Genomic DNA, 14161 nt, shown 5'->3' with positions numbered 1-14161 from the left:
GATGGACGTAGAGCTTATCACACCCGATCATCACGTGGTGTCTGGGCACGACGAACTTTGGCAACGATGCATACTCAGGGAGAACACTTTTATCTTGAAATTTAGTGAGAGATCATCTTATAATGCTACCGTCAATCAAAGCAAGATAAGATGCATAAAAGATAAACATCACATGCAATCAATATAAGTGATATGATATGGCCATCATCATCTTGTGCTTGTGATCTCCATCTCCGAAGCACCTCCATGATCACCATCGTCACCGGCGCGACACCTTGATCTCCATCGTAGCATCGTTGTCGTCTCGCCAATCTTATACTTCTACGACTATCGCTACCGCTTAGTGATAAAGTAAAGCATTACAGGGCGATTGAATTGCATACAATAAAGCGACAACCATATGACTCCTGCCAGGTGCCGATAACTCGGTTACAAAACATGATCATCTCATACAATAAAATATAGCATCACGTCTTGACCATATCACATCACAACATGCCCTGCAAAAACAAGTTAGACGTCCTCTACTTTGTTGTTGCAAATTTTACGTGGCTGCTACGGGCTTAGCAAGAACCGTTCTTACCTACGCATCAAAACCACAATGATAGTTTGTCAAGTTGGTGCTGTTTTAACCTTCGCAAGGACCGGGCGTAGCCACACTCGGTTCAACTAAAGTGAGAGAGACAGACACGCGCCGGTCACCTTTAAGCAACTAGTGCTCGTGGCGGTGAAACCAGTCTTGCGTAAGCGTACGCGTAATGTCGGTCCGGGCTGCTTCATCTCACAATACCGCTGAACCAAACTATGACATGCTGATAAGCAGTATGACTTGTATCGCCCACAACTCACTTGTATTCTACTCGTGCATATGACATCTACGCATAAAACCAGACTCAGATGCCACTGTTGGGTAACGTAGTAATTTCAAAAAAAATTCTTACGCACACGCAAGATCATGGTGATGCATAGCAACGAGAGGGGAGAGTGTGTACACGTACCCTCGTAGACCGAAAGCGGAAGCGTTAGCACAACGCGGTTGATGTAGTCGTACGTCTTCACGGCCCGACCGATCAAGCACCGAAACTACGGCACCTCCGAGTTCTAGCACACGTTCAGCTCGATGATGTCCCTCGAACTCCGATCCAGCCGAGTGTCGAGGGAGAGTTCCGTCAGCACGACGGCGTGGTGACGATCTTGATGTTCTACCGTCGCAGGGCTTCACCTAAGCACCACTACGATATTATCGAGGTGGACTATGCTGGAGGGGGGCACCGCACATGGCTAAGAGACCCAAGGGATCAATTGTTGTTATGTCTATGGGGTGCCCCCTGCCCCCGTATATAAAGGAGGAGAGGAGGGGGAGAGGGCCGGCCTCTATGGCGCGCCCTGGAGGAGTCCTACTCCCAGCGGGAGTAGGATTCCCCCCTTCCAAGTAGTAGGAGTAGGAGTCAAGGAAGGGGGATAGGGAAGGGAAGGAAGGAGGGGGCGCAGCCCTTCCCCCTAGTCCAATTCGGACTAGGCCTTGGGGGGGGGGGGGACGAGGCCTACCCTAGGCAGCCCCTCTCTCTTTCCCGTATGGTCCAATAAGGCCCAATACTTCTCCCCGGCGAATTCCCGTAACTCTCCGGTACTCCGAAAAATACCCGAATCACTCGGAACCTTTCCGAACTCCGAATATAGTCGTCCAATATATCGATCTTTACGTCTCGACCATTTCGAGACTCCTCGTCATATCCCCGATCTCATCCGGGACTCCGAACTCCTTCGGTACATCAAAACTCATAAACTCATAAATATAACTGTCATCGAAACCTTAAGCGTGCGGACCCTACCGGTTCGAGAACAATGTAGACATGACCGAGACACGTTTCTGGTCAATAACCAATAGCGGAACCTGGATGCTCATATTGGCTCCCACATATTCTACGAAGATCTTTATCGGTCAAACCGCATAACAATATACGTTGTTCCCTTTGTCATCGGTATGTTACTTGCCTGGGATTCGATCATCGGTATCTCAATACCTAGTTCAATCTCGTTACCGGCAAGTCTCTTTACTCGTTCCGTAATACATCATCCCACAACTAACTCATTAGCTGCAATGTTTGCAAGGCTTATAGTGATGTGCATTACTGAGTGGGCCCAGAGATACCTCTCCGACAATCGGAGTGACAAATCCTAATCTCGAAATATGCCAACCCAACAAGTAACTTCGGAGACACCTGTAGAGCACCTTTATAATCACCCAGTTACGTTGTGACGTTTGGTAGCACACAAAGTGTTCCCCCGGTAAACGGGAGTTGCATAATCTCATAGTCATAGGAACATGTATAAGTCATGAAGAAAGCAATAGCAACATACTAAACGATCAAGTGCTAAGCTAACGGAATGGGTCAAGTCAATCACATCATTCTCCTAATGATGTGATCCCGTTAATCAAATGGCAACTCTTTGTCCATGGCTAGGAAAGATAACCATCTTTGATTAACGAGCTAGTCAAGTAGAGGCAATACTAGTGACACTCTGTTAGTCTATGTATTCACACATGTATCATGTTTTCGGTTAATACAATTCTAGCATGATAATAAACATTTATCATGAAATAAGGAAATAAATAATAACTTTATTATTGCCTCTAGGGCATATTTCCTTCACTATTCACACTAGACGTCGTTAAAAATATATTTTTACTGAAAACTCCCTCCCTGTTTTAGAAAAAAAAATACACACTGACAAAAAAATTAAAAGAAAAAAAACTATGCCCTCCCAGCGCCGCCCCATGCACTCCTGGCGCCGCCCCTACCTTCCCGGTCACCTCCGCTATGCTCTACTGCTGCTCATCAGCGTCAAGTTCTTCCGCAAGGGGCACAAGGCCCGACCAGGATCACCAGCCCCGACGAGAACGGAGCTCGTCTTCTCCTCCTGCTTGCTCCCCGGCGTCGGCCCCGACCTCCCGCTCCCCGCTCCTCGACCAGCGAGGGGTAAAAACCCGCGCTACTACTAAATACTGGGTTTCAAACTCTACCCCCCCGGTGGATCGCCTTTTCAGTTTTAAAAAAATAAAAGAAAATGATGAAAATGTAAAAAAAATAAAAGAAAATAAGTTTCCCATGTGATATGTGGTCTAGTTGTTGGGAAAATTTGCAAATATGAATTTCGACTTTATTTGCAAAATCTCTCGAGAATTTGTAAAAATAGGCATAACTTTTGCATACTAACTCAGATGAAAAGTTTTTTATATGAAAAATCATCTACTCAAAAAGATACACCCAAATTTAGCGAGGCTTTTAAGATCCTCAAAAACCTAACAGAAAAAAGTTATGGGGCTTTTAAGATCTGGAGGCAAAAAAATTCAAAAAAATTCAGTTTTTTTAATTTTTGTTAAATCTGGTCAAACTATGGTCAAACTAATTATTCAAGAATATTAGTGTTACTAAATAATTATTTCAGTTTTTTGAATTTTGATCAAATCTGGTCAAACTATGGTCAAATTGTGGTCAAACAATGGTCAAACTAATTATTCAAGAAATATTAGTGTTACTAAATATTAGTGTTATTTTTTAGAACAATAGTTTCAAACTCAAACAGTGAAATGTGTGACTTCATGCTCAAGCTAAATTCCTGAGGTTAATAGGATTGATATCTTACTATTGTCAGGAAAACAACAAGTGCAGACTTGGAAATGAGGGAGAATAGAACCCGGAAGTTAAGCGTGCTTAGGCTGGAGTAGTGAGAGGATGGGTGACCGTCCGGAAAGTTAGATTATTTAGAATGATGAGGGATGATTAGAGATTAAAGATTAAATTGAGCAGTGATGAGGGGTGATTAGAGATTGAAGGTTAAAATAATTCAGAAATTTGAAAATTAGGGAAAAAAATCGATTTTTTTTCAAAAAAAATTCAAAAAAAAAAATCAGAGATTAAAGATTAGTAGTAACGCGGATTTTTACCCACGCTGCTACTAACGGACGTAGTAGTAGCGCGGGTGGCACCTGCGCTACTGCTATACGTTAGCTGTAGCGCCTTATTAGTAGCGCCGGCCCCGCGCTACTAATAGGCCCAAAACCCGCGCTTCTGCTAGGCTTTTCCCTAATAGTGAATGCATATGTGCTTTATGTAATCACTATTGGTTGTGGTTGTATCTTTTTCTTATATTTTTATAATTTACTTTTGATCTTTCAAGGTAAAATGGTTGTGTGCATCGGTTGATGCAGACATCTTTGGTACAATCTCCTTTCCCGAAGAACAAAAAAAAGTGAATTCCGTACAAATTTCTGCAAGCAACGAGGGCTATGCCAAAGCCGGAAACAAGTGCCCAAGTAGTGTAGTTGATCGTTTTTAGACGGGTGGGATCGTGTAAGGAATACTTCAAATATTCGATAGGGCTAGTGTAATTTACATAAACAATTCTAAAAGTTAGTTGTCTAGTGCTGATGAGTACCGTGTGGATTTTCGAAACCTGAGTCTAGGCGCACCTGATTAGGCATTTTTTTTTAGAAAATAGTAAAATATGTGAAATTATTTTGAAACAAGCATTTTATAGTGTATTACTCACGTGTAAAGTTTGAGGACAAAATGATGTCTATTGTATTGTTGATAAAAAGACAAAATTATAAGTACAGATTGTGTAAATGGTAAGCTTATATAGTGTGACTTTTATCTTTACTAGATGACCCGGTTGCGCCAATGGCGCAAGAACCCAGTTAAAAACTTTGTTAGTAGGGAGTAAGTAGATGTAGATGGCTCAAGAACCCAGTTAGAAACAATGTTAGTAGGGAGTAAGTAGACGTAGATGACAATGTAATATGAATTGTATTAATTTAGATCGGTTTTCAGATGGAAACAATATAATGTTCGGAAGGGGAGTACTGTTACATGTATATAATGTCAGATACAATAATAGTGTTTTAAGCATGCAGTTTAGTATCAATAGTATCTGCGTTCGTAGTGCGAAACTATACATATGCATCCGGACAGCATATTTAAAGCCAGAAGCCAAAAGGCTCCACGAGAATTACAGTTCAAGTAACATCATAGACCTCAAAGATAAAGAATATTACAATCATGCCAAGTGCTAAGAGACAAAAACACCGCCAATAGTTGCTTCACCAACTGCCACCACGATGCGCAGCGCTGACCACGTGTCTAGCATGACTGCTGGTCTTGGTTCCATCAACCAGTTCAAGGTATGCATCATGTTCCTCTCCCCACTGTACTGAAGTGAGAACACCTTGGGCTCCATCTTCGCGGTGGATCACACTACAGCTTGGCAGCGGAGCGGCTCCTGCTGCAGCTCGAAGGTGCTCCGGCTCCATCTCCATCTCAGCTCCTGCTGCAGCTCGGAGGTGATCCGACTCCATCTGCATCTCAGCGACCCGGCAGCTCGGAGGAGCTGCGCCTCCATCTGCATCTCAGGCGGCCCAGCAGCTCCCGCTGCAGCTCGGAGCTGTGGAACCGGAAATGGTGCCGCCCTTGCTTGTATCCACGACCCACTGTGAGTGGAAGCAGAATCTCATTTCATTCTCGTAGCTGCTTGGAGTGACTGCTGGCCTTTCAACAGGATGATCAACAAAGCATGTTGTTGGTCAGGGTTGATTAAAATCAAGCTTCCTTGCAGGTCCAGGCTCAATCAGTTGAGAATTCCTAGAAGGTCTGGACTCAACCAAATGAAGCTCCCCTGCAGGCCCAGGCTGAACCAAATCAGCCTTCCTAGGAGTACTGGATTCAATCAAATCAAGTTTCTTTGTAGGTGCGGACTCGACCAAATCAGGCTTCTGTAATGGTCCTTGTTCGATTTTTTCAGGAGGTTCAGACACAATCAAATCAGGCTTTGCTGCAGATGACTCGATCAAATCATACTTTAGTATGCTCACAGTAATCACATAAAGTACCATTTGAGGTGGATTCACCATCCGGCAGGCTTTCGCCATTGCTTCTGCTGCACTCATCATCATGCTGGCTTTGGACATTGCTCTCACTGCATGCATCACCATGTGGACTGAGTGTTATAAGGAGCATTCTCAGTGATATTGGCGGTAAGTGGTGATCTTGGAGACTGATGATCTGACACTAACTCTGGGAATCTCATCCACATGTCCGAATTCAGTACTCCTAGAAAAGTTAATTACTATTGCTTCCTCCACGGGTCCGAATTCAGTACTGAAGAATCTGCTAAGGTAGGCTACCAGAAATGAACGCCAAAGAAAGTGTTAGAAGTACATTCATGTTCACTGTGTTGAACATAACTGGTTCAGGCTTATGAAGCTATTCCATCGTGTACCAAAAGCGGGAGACACCCAACAAATATTTTTTGAGTGGAGTCATGCTTCTCCCAATGATCATTATAAGAAATACCATGTAATCGTGTACAAATATAAGAAATACCTTTCATAATAATGGTCGCTGTCATAATCATCGAAATCATCATCCAGCAGCTCTTTGTGCCTTTCTTTTTTCATCGCATGGTTCTTTTCCATTGTAGCATGGTTCACTAAAAAGGAATAAAAATCAGTTGAGAATGCAGTTTGCATGATATCCATTATCATCAGTACAACCAAAAGCATCTAACTAACCTTTATATAATTCAAATAATATTTTTTTCTTCCAGTGTAGGTGGCACCTGTTCAGGCTGTGCCGGCACTCCCTGAAGCCTGTGACTTTCCACAGCAAGGGAGGCTCCAACAAGACCACGATGGCCGCCATTGTTGCACGGGTAAAAACTAACCTCCTTCGGTGTTTGATGAATCTGTAGAATTTTTTGTTAGCTCGTTGCTACTATGCTAATAGCCAAGTCTCGAGGGCAGTGTTGATACTTAGCTGAGTGATTCAACTTTTTTTTGCGGGTAAGTGATTCAACATTTGAGTACTAATTAGCACTAATTAGCGGCTGGGGCTGCTCTAATCATCGAGATGGGTATATTGTAGTATAAAATATTTAGCTGAGTGCTTCATATGCTGAAGTGTACTTTCCAATTAAATCGCAGATGATCAGGCACATACACACATATATGCATCCTGACAAATGCACTTCCCTGGAATTGTTGATATGCGTATGTGTCATTGCTAGCTGCCGTCGTTGGCCTACTTGGAGAACAATAAGCATTTTAACATAAGGGCATCACACAATTAGTTACAAAATCCAAATACAAAAACTATGCTAGATCTGGAAAAAAAATTATGCATCGTCAGAGTTCACTGTAGTTTCTTGCAGCAGCAACCTGAAGCCATAACACAGAACTGTACAAACTAAAATAAAAACATGTCAACCTGAGTCCTACTACAACAGTTCACAGTCAATAGTCAGAAGAGGCTAATTAAGGTACTGGTGTAAGTTACTTAATTGGGCATACCTAATATCTAGCCTTAAAGAATTTAGATAAGATGTCAAGGGTTCTTTAGTCTATAAATGGCACTCACCTGAACACTAAAATCATGTTTGTCATTGCATAGCTCTAGACTAAATAATAAGGGCATAACCAAAAGATTTACGCATTAGTGCATGAACAAAGAGAAAATAAAATAAGCCTATAATGTCCCATGCTATATGCGCACCAAATCAGGGCAACAGAAGATCACCCATATGAAAAAGGGAACTATGTGAGTATAAATTTTTAGGAAAATGATAAAATGGTGAGATTCATTGGATAATAAGGATTATAAGCTCGGGTATGTAAATTTGAACAAATAGAAGATTAAGAAAGGAGAACACGCAACAAAAAAAGCTTTCAAAAAGTAGTAGTAATTTTACCTCGGTAACAGAAATAGTACCAAAAAATATTAGTTGGCATTTCCTCCGGATGGTGAATTGCCTGGAAAAAAGAGCAGTAGGTATAATGATGGTGTTACTTTCTTATGCAAGCACCAAAACTTCGCCAAAAAATAAAATATATTGGGAGCATTGTACCTTTATTATCCCTATAATCCTTGCCCTTGCTTCTAGACTATATGATGGCAGTGCAAGCTAGCCAGCATCTTCAGATTAGTCCATCCAAAAACACACCAAAGATAACAGTTGGATTGTATCATCCCTGAAACGCCATTATTAGAAATTCAGTTGGCACTTAATAGTAAATAGAAGCGCAGGGCTTGCTTATCACGCTTATCATGTGAAATGGGCAAGAGATAGGCAAAAATGGTATATACCAACAAAGAGTATATGTCAATCTAAACCTGAAGCAGTAAAAATAGCCATCCACTTGCTGAAGGAAATAAATGAAATATCAGGGAGATTCGTGTATCTCCTGCTCTGAAAGTGTTGTATATGATAAAATCAAAAAGCAGAAAGCCTGAAAGTGACCGAACAACACTTTCAATGAGGTGTTGTTTATGCAAATAGTGTATATATAACCCGACATAACCATGCCCAAAAATACAAGATGGGTCAATAAAACTCTCCATCAATTTTGCCATCGAAGCAAGATGATCTTTGTGTAACACCAATCATTAGAGAAACCTCAAATTCAACTATATGGAGTGACTTTCTGAAAGAGTCCTATTTACATCAGTATATTACTATCTGATTAGCAATTAACATCAAAAGTCAGTTACCACTAAACTGTGAAACACTCAGACTATGACAAAGGAGAGTTTAACTCAACCGTTGGTTGATACAAAAACTGCAGATAGTAGCTAAGTACTGCAGAGAAAGGGCAAAAGAGCACCAAATCTTCCATGAACGCAAGAAGATGCCACGAATGGATGATCTGGGTAATCTGATTCCTTTAAATGCAGAGATGGATTTGCCCATCAATCATTATCTCTATGGCTCTGTAGCCAACACATATATTGGTAGCACCAAACAATATGTTCTCTGTTTGAGGTTTTAAAAGAGACAAAACCGTGAGAACTTGAAGAGAAAAAGAAAGAAGAGTACAGTCAAATTATACCTTTAATCAAATAGTTGAAGGAGCTTATGCACCTATCATTTAATCAAATACTTGAAGAGAAAAAGAAAGAAGAGTATAATTTGAAGGAGCTAGCACATAAAAAATTCTTAAACTGAAGAAGGGAAAAAAGAGTAGATACATCACACGCATACTACCATTATTCAGCATGTCCGGTCTATGATAGAACAATCACCACTAATTCAGTAATTAGAAGGTCATTTCACGCATAGTGAAGATCACGACAAATATACATATTGGTGATGCTTTCCCTCCTCACCAGGCTGCTCCTTTTGTGGGGGTTGCGGTGAAACAAGTCTGCACAGAAAATCATGATTATGCATACCACCTAGAATAGAAATTAACCAGTGAGAACGTTATATTTCATACAGAACAACTTTCCTGGCACCTTTACCAAGATAGGGAAAAGGTACTCGCTCAGTTCACTTATAAGACATTGTAGCCAATTCAGACTTCACCCAAAACAGTTCATGTTAGCTGTCTGAAACATCTTATAAAAGTGCACGGAGGGAGTATATCTAATTGTAACCACCTTCATATGATTCAATGAAAAAATTTCACAGGGTGTCACTTCTGCATAACAGGTTGATTTTACTGTAGAGAAAACTAAGTCGTACAACTTATTTGCTGGTGCAAATGTCCCTGTTGGACAGTCGTAAGAACCCATCTTTTGTAGTGCATGCATTACAGTCATTCCCTATTCCACCTACATTTAACCAGTAAAACCTCTACAACCTGGACATTTTCTTTTAATACCAAACACATGTGCTCCCTTTTTAAGTGTGTGTTTGAATCTTCAGAAAATTCAAAACGAATCTTACATGTGCATGCCAGAGCGCATTATGTATCTTCAATGTTTTGTGAAGAGACATCATTTGATTAGCCATCTGCACCAAAATGACAAGAACAAGAGGCTAAAAAACAGCTTCATCTGCTCTATTTTTCTACTACAAGTTTCCTCATGCTTCCAAATGCTAAAAAAAATCACGCTCATCAATGATTGATTATTCTGTGAACTTGCAAAGTCATTATAATGAACCATCGATATGTGTGAATTTTCTTGAAACATTTTGAAGCTGATGAAAGGGTTCATATAGAGAGGGGAAAGAGGCGGGCGTGAGAATTCCCGCAGACACCACAGCAGCTATATACACCTCGACACCATGTTGAGCATAGATAGTTCTTGATACCAAAATAAGATAAATCTTAGTGTACTGACACTATGAATTTTGGATATTAGTTGCGGCCACGATTAAGTGATATCTACCAAACTTAAAAAAAGTGAGATAAAACAAAAAGGGAGGCATACAGGAATCATTTCTTTTGCTGGAGGCAAAGAATTTAAGTCCTAATGCCACTATCCCCCAATTCCCTCTCTCTCTCTCTCTCTTTCTTAGAAAAGATGCATTCTATATAGAAAATAGGTAACTGGAATATAAGCAAAATAAAATAAATCATAACATCAAAATGAGGAACAAATGTGACTTTGTTAGAGAGAGAGATAATCCACCTTGTTCTTCACCAAAATCTTCCTCAGGATTCTTCTTCTCTTCTTTCTCAGATCTACACACATCGTGTAAAGAAAAATCAAGAAATGAAAATCAACTTTAGCTAGCTGACAAGGTCTGGATGCATCAGGGAAAAGTTAACTCTGCTCTCGTGTAGTGGGTTAATAAAGTTGATTTTGCTGACCATAAAAAAGTTGCTGACTAACTCCATGAACACCAGCAGGGAACATTGCCATGGGAGGACCAACAGTTTGAGCCATTGAAACAGGATGTGTTTGTGTAAACCGTGCCTGCAACAAACAATAATTTTTAGTGCCCGAAAATCTAGTTGCTGCACAAAAGAGAAATCTGTGTAGTAGTATTCGAGAGATTTGTTTCATATGCATGCTTCAGGAAAGTATAGTGTAGGACGACATAAGGGGCCATGGCGATGGCCTGCACCTGCACGCCCGCCATGGTGCTCATCCTTCCATTTCCATTGTGATGGCCTGCCTGCAGAAACCAATCCAACCGCAGGGGTCATCCAGAAGAAGAAGAAGAAGAAGAGGGGAGGAGGATGGAGGGGTGTCTGCGTACCTTTGAAGTCTGGGTGCTGCAGCCCGTCGCGGGCGTCGAGGGCCACCGCAAGCTTTGCTCCCCACCCGACCGAGAGAAGGCCACCGCCGTCGTCATCCATGGATGGGTGTGGGGCTATGGTTCCGCCCCCATCCATCCATGGCCTTCCTCTCGAGGACCACGTGGACGACGGCGCGCCGGTGCCGGTGCCGCTGCGGATCTGGGCATCGCTCCGCTCCTCAATCTGGGGCCTCCCCTCCCCTCCCCTTCCCTTCCCTTGCTTTGGAGAGGAAGGAAGGTGTCACCCTTTTGTCAAGTTGAACGCCGTCGTGCCGAGTTGAACGCCGGCCGTCCTTTTGCCAAGAGAAGAGAAACCGAGGGGAGGAGGAGAGGGCCATGGCGGCGGCGGAGTGCATGGGAGGAGATGGAGTGGGGCGTGGGGCGCGGGGCTCGGGAAGGAAGGGATTGGGGGCTAGGTTTTGACCGCACGCCCTGCAGCCCACGATCGTCGCAACCCATCCCCTTTTCGAGCTGAACGCGCGCGCATACGCTCACCGTGACTGCAGCAGAGGGCCCACGTAGAAGGGTGGCCCAGGCGTCATCCACTGTAACCCGAACACACAACGTACAGAAAAACGAACGCCCAGATATATACCAGCGAGATAAAAAGTACAACGTCAGCGGACAGCAAGGCAGATCGTGGGGGCTGGATGAATTTGAAACCGGGACGGCGCTGAAACGGCGGGTAGTGTAGGAGGCTTTATATGTTAGATTCATTCAGAATACCATGAAAGTCATTTGGTTGACTTTTACTATAATATATTTTTTCAATTTGGATGCGCGTAGACCCATGTTCCGTAGTAGACCTAGAAGTATTAGAACCATAGATTTAAATATCCTCATTACAGGAAAAGGTAGACGCAAGCGCTCATACATATGCGCATACACTCACCCATATGAACATACACACGCACATCATATCCCTATGAGCACCTCCGAGAGACTGAGCCGGCATGTCATCTTAAAATTTACGAAGTCGTCATAGGCGCCTCGTCGTCGACGAGAACGTCTCCTCCCACTGAAAGCGTATCACCGAAAATTCTGAAATAAATCCAAAAATAATGCGAGCATCAGGACTTGAATCCTGATGGGCTGGAGATAGCACTATCCATCTAACTATTCAACCACATGAACGTTGTGGGGCGAGCTGCTGCTGTAGCTAGCTATAGGAAAGGTCGGAGGGATTAGACTCTCTTGCGGGACAGCGAGTGCTGTGCTGCACGTCTCGATCCGCATGGCCGGCGCACGGGGGACGAGGATCCCCTGACGTTGGCTAACCTGCCATTGAGACACTGACACATGAGTCTCACCAAGTATGGAGCCCACTTGTCAGCGACCCAAAGGCAGGAAAAAGCAGGGTTAGCTACGTCAGATGACCCGTGTCCGCGCGCGTGGGGGTTGGGAGGGGAGGACCAGAGCCAGCGTCGCCGACGGGGACAGCGCAGTACGGGCGGCGATCCGATCCGGTAGGTGCACAGACGTCCACGTCCAACCACAGAAGCTATGCTGTTTCGCCACGAAAACGTCCCCACATTTCTCTGTTGCGTACGCGGATAACGATTCTCCCTGTTCCTGAAGATGGGTCCAGAATCTGTCAATTAAAATTCCTGAAATCTTAAAAGTGCACGCGCACTATTCCGTCGAACCGAGTGGCCGCGCCTTGACCGCTCGTTCCGTGCGAATCGTGTGGCCCACGAGAGTCGGGTGCTATTTTGTCGGGAGACTGTTTCTTTGCCCCGAGCGGCCTCGCTACCGACAAATCAGCACACGCGCTCGTCCACCTCTTGCATCTTATCCATTCGTCCCACCTCCGACTACCTGCCGCCCCGCACTGCTGCTCACCTCCCTGCGACCCGGCCGCCTCCTGCCCCTTCTCCAGGCCACGCGCCCGCCTCCTGCTCCTTCTCCAGGCCACGCGCCCTTCCGCCGAGCTCCTCCTCCCGGTGATGTGGCTACCGCCCCGTTCCTCCTCCCGGCATCGACGCTCCTGGAGGTCGAGGGAGATGCGGCGGATCCGGCGGTGCAGGCTGAGCAGATCAGCCGGGGCCGTGGAGCCGGAGAAGCATCGCCGCCGTCTCCTCCTCCACTGTCCACTTTCCTAAGGGGGCGCCGTCAGAGCTCTTGGGAGGGGACATACAGGTAGGAGACCGTCTCTCTCCGGATCCATCGATCCAACAGGCTGGGATGGGGGAAAGAGCGCGGGTGACCGGATCTGTCGTTGTCACGCGTGGAGGATGGGGCGGTGGCGTGCAAGCATCATGGTCATGGATGTGGAAAAGGAGCGTGGACGGGATGGAGAAGTCAGCAGCAGGGGTTTCCGCCGCCGGCCTTGTTGTGTAGTACAAGGGCGTGGTGGTCGGATCCATGGTGGCTGGGGTCGGACTACAGGGATGCAGCGTGCAAGCTTCGCTATGGTGGCGGATTGGTAGTTGATCTGCTAGGGGAAGGTAGAGCATTAGCCCCAGGTGCTTTTCGCATGATTTTTGCTGATTTTAAGAGGAGGAATTGCTATGTGTAGTTAGTCTGTTTTTTTAGAACTAGGGCCCTGTTCCTGTGCAATTTATCATAGCCACTAGCCAAATTTTTAAGTCAGTTTTTTGTTGTTAGTTCTGTGCAAGTAGGGGTGCTTCCCTGTGCAACTAGGATGCCTTCCTATGCAATCTATTACATCTGGTAGACAAATTTTGTAAGCAAACTAGGCAAAATAAATTTTATTCTCTGAATATTAGTTTTTTTATGTTAGTTCTCTGCAACTAGGGGTTCCTTAGCAATCTATCATATCTTTGTAGCCCAATTTGTAAGCGAACTACGCAAATAATTCTCGTTCTCTGTATATCAGTTTTTGGTGTCAGTTCTATGCAACTTGAGGAGCATTCCTGTGCAATCTATCCCAAATTTGTAAGCAAACTAGGCAACTAATTTTATTTTAGTTCACTGGGGTTTGGGATCCTGCGCAACTAGGGATACATTACTGTGCAACCAGAGGAAATGTGCTTGATAGTGAAACAGAGGTTCATATTTTCTTTTTCTTTTATCCTATGGCCATTTATTTATACTCTTTTCTTTTACCCTCTTTGTAGTTCAATATTTTTTATTCATTGTAGGGTTCTCCAAATAGGACCTCTTGGCGGAATTC

At 44.0% G+C, this 14161-nt stretch overlaps 1 long non-coding RNA gene across 6 annotated transcripts; it reads right to left on the bottom strand.

Moving 5' to 3' along the window:
* Positions 1–4850: 4850 nt before the first annotated feature.
* On the bottom strand, positions 4851–11591 carry LOC123156291 (uncharacterized). 6 transcript variants are annotated; one of them, XR_006477939.1, is made up of 11 exons: positions 10987–11495; positions 10852–10902; positions 10595–10700; positions 10413–10465; positions 9724–9789; positions 9136–9199; positions 7903–8026; positions 7747–7807; positions 6572–6744; positions 6384–6489; positions 4851–6180 (listed from the first exon to the last, which is right to left on the bottom strand). It is a non-coding gene; the product is annotated as an uncharacterized lncRNA (long non-coding RNA). The 6 variants fall into 6 exon arrangements; XR_006477941.1 differs by having other exon boundaries at positions 6572–7079; positions 10595–10902; positions 10987–11591; XR_006477943.1 differs by lacking the exon at positions 9724–9789 and having other exon boundaries at positions 10987–11523.
* Between the last annotated feature and the right edge of the window lie 2570 nt (positions 11592–14161).

Source organism: Triticum aestivum, chromosome 7B, assembly GCF_018294505.1.
Source record: "Triticum aestivum cultivar Chinese Spring chromosome 7B, IWGSC CS RefSeq v2.1, whole genome shotgun sequence".
NCBI classification, from domain to species: domain Eukaryota; kingdom Viridiplantae; phylum Streptophyta; class Magnoliopsida; order Poales; family Poaceae; genus Triticum; species Triticum aestivum.
The sequence above is the reverse complement of the archived record's forward strand: the minus strand, read 5'-3'. Positions and strand labels throughout refer to the sequence as shown.